The sequence below is a fragment of the Mustela lutreola genome, chromosome 18, assembly GCF_030435805.1.
Source record: "Mustela lutreola isolate mMusLut2 chromosome 18, mMusLut2.pri, whole genome shotgun sequence".
NCBI lineage: Eukaryota > Metazoa > Chordata > Mammalia > Carnivora > Mustelidae > Mustela > Mustela lutreola.
In genome coordinates this window covers 24,536,828-24,539,849 of record NC_081307.1, presented here as the reverse complement: position 1 = coordinate 24,539,849, position 3,022 = coordinate 24,536,828, and positions in this window count along the sequence as shown.

Genomic DNA, 3,022 nt, shown 5'->3' with positions numbered 1-3,022 from the left:
GGCTTCCCAGGGGTTAATGAAGAAGTTAAGAGAATCATTCACACAGAGAGAGGAACTGCCAATACTCCTGATGAAGTGGAAGAATATGTTGAAGGCCATCAAGGGGGGTTAACAAATGAGGAATTAGAAGAACTTCTGGAATCATGTATAGAAGAGGAAGATGAAGAAGAAACTGAAGCAGAACCAGCAATGTAGACATTCCCAAAATTTGCTGACATATATCGAACTGCACAAACATTAAAGGATAGAATTATGGAATACAATCCTCAGATGGAATGCAGCATTCAAGTCACCCATAGGATCACCGAAGGATTACTACCTCTGAGCAATACTCTGATGAGTTACAAAGACAACCATTTCTGATTATAATGCTCTTCCAAAAGATCTCAGAAGAAAAAACCTTGAACTATGGAGGATCCCCAACCATGGACATCGTCTGCTCCTGACATCCAACCACTGACACTGTCATGGCTCAATGATTCAGGATCACCCAAATCAGATGATCCTTTCTGACCTACTGTCAGAAAGCCAACAGTGGCTATGACTACGTCACAGTGCTTACGTCATTCATCTCGCTTCATATCATTTAGGCATTGTATCACCTCACATCATCATAAGAAGCAGTATGAGTACAGTATTTTGAGAGAGACCACATTCATACAACTTATTAGAGTGCTCTGTTATACTCCTTCTACTTCATTATGAATGACTGTTGCTAATCTCTTACTGTGCCTAACTTAGAAATTAAACTTCATCATAGTAAGTGTGCATAAGAAAAAAACAGTATATATAGGGTTCAGTACTATCTGTGGTTTCAGGTATTCACTGGAGCTCTTAGAATACACCCTCTGGACAAAGGGGAGACTACTACACAATGAATAAAATTAAAAATGCAATAGAGAACTTCGACAGTAGGCTCAGTAAGATAGAAGGAAAAAAATGAAAACTGGAAAACAGGTCTCTTGATATTATCCAGAGAATAAAAACATTAGCAGAAAAAGAGTGGAGAGAGGACAGCACAGACTCAGCCCAGCAGAGAGTGAAAGAGCCTATGGGCTGGACGGCAGGCTCACCCACAGGGTGGAAGGTCAGCAAGGACCAGTGCTGCTGGGGAGAGAAAAGATGTTTGGAGTTCATGGCTTAGGCAACCTACACCTCCTCCTGCAGTGGAGCCGGCACTGCCCACCGGAGACCAGCCGTCTCAGCGACCCTGCACCCAGGTGGGTACCCCAGAGCAGAGTGCTCTGCCCTCCTCAGACCACCTTGGGCCAGATGTCCTCCCTTCCAGGTCCCTGAGCTCAGGACAAGGGCCTGCTGGTCTGGGCTACAGAGCAGAATGTGGTGGGAGTGCAGAACCCTTTGGTGTGCAGACTGGTGTGCATACCGTGCTAGGTAGGGACAAGGTGCAGAAGCTGCTGCACTGGGGATTCTCCTATTTGGGTCTCACTGTCCCGCCCCCACCTCCTTTGCTAGAGCTGGGCACCAAGGACTTTGGAGAAGCGGGAGTACCCTCAATCTCAAGAGTGTGCAGGTTGCCCTTCTCTTTGCAACCCACACCCAGCAACCCCTGGATGCCCCTGCTCTGGGCCCACAGGACTGAAGGACTGGAACTTTTTTGTTCTTATAGGCCCTAAAACTTGGAAAAGGGGACCTGGATTTGATTCCTACCAAATAGTAGAATGTCTTTGGTTCAGCCACTAATTTAGCTTCACAACTCAGCAAGTACCACTGTTAATGCCTTCCTCACCAGGTTTAAATGGTGCCCCCACTTTTAAAAAATAGCATTTATAGGGGCACCCGGGTGGCTCAGGCAGTTAAGCAGCCTACTATTCTTGGCTCAGGTCGTGATGCCAGGATCCTAGGATCAAGCCTTGCGTTGGGCTCCACGCTCAGTGGGGACTCTGCTTGAGATTCTCTTTCTCCCTCTGTTCCACCCCCAACTCTCACATAAATAAAACCTTAAAAAAACTATCATTCGTATAAACACATTTAAAAAAAAAGGAGTAAAAAATGCTTACTTGAACTATGGGATATCAACTGAAACAATACTTGCTTTATGGGAGTCCCAGAAGGAAAGAGAAAGAGATAGAATATTGATTTAAAGAAATGATGCTGAAAGTCTCCCAAATCTGAGGAGATATGGTCACCCATGCACCCAGGTACATGAAACTCAAAGATCCCCAAAGAGATACAACCCAAAGAAATTTTTACTGAGACACACTATAAAAAAAAAAAAAAAAAAAAAATCTCAAAAATCAAATAAAAAGAGAATTTTGAAAGCAGCAAAAGAAAAAAGTCTGATACCAGTATACTTTTTAGCAAAAACCTTACAGGCCAGGAGAATGTTGGATGATATATTCTAAGTACTCAAAGAAAAAACTGTCACCTGTCAACCAAGAATACTTTAGAAATGAAGGAGAGATACAGACTTTCCCAGACTAACAAAAACTGGGGGCATGTGTTACCACTAGATCTGCCTTAGAAGAAATGCTAAGAAATGTTTAACTTTTGAGTTCAGTTGCTGCTTGCTTATACAAGACTGTTGTTGTAACTGTGAGGTATATTATGAAAGCCTCATGGTAATCACAAAGCAAAAGCCTATAATAGACACACAAATGATAAAAAGAAAGCACACCACTATAAACAACCATCAACGCACAAAGACAGAAAGGAAAAAAGGAACTACAAAACAATCAGAAAGCAATTAACAAAATGGAGATACTGAGTCCATATCTATCAATAATTACACTAAAGGTAAATGGTTTAAATTTTTCAATTAAAAGAAAGAGTGGCTAACTGGATATAAAAACAAGACCTAACTATATGCTGCCATTAAGAGACTTACTTAAGCTTTCAGGGCACTCATAAGCTAAAAGTAAAGGGATAGAAAAAGATATTCTATGCAAATGGAAAACAAAACAGAACAGAATAGCTATATTTACACTGGACAAAATATACTTTAACTCAAAAGCTGTAAACAAGAGGTAAAAAGGATGATTATATAATAATGAAGGCCAATTCA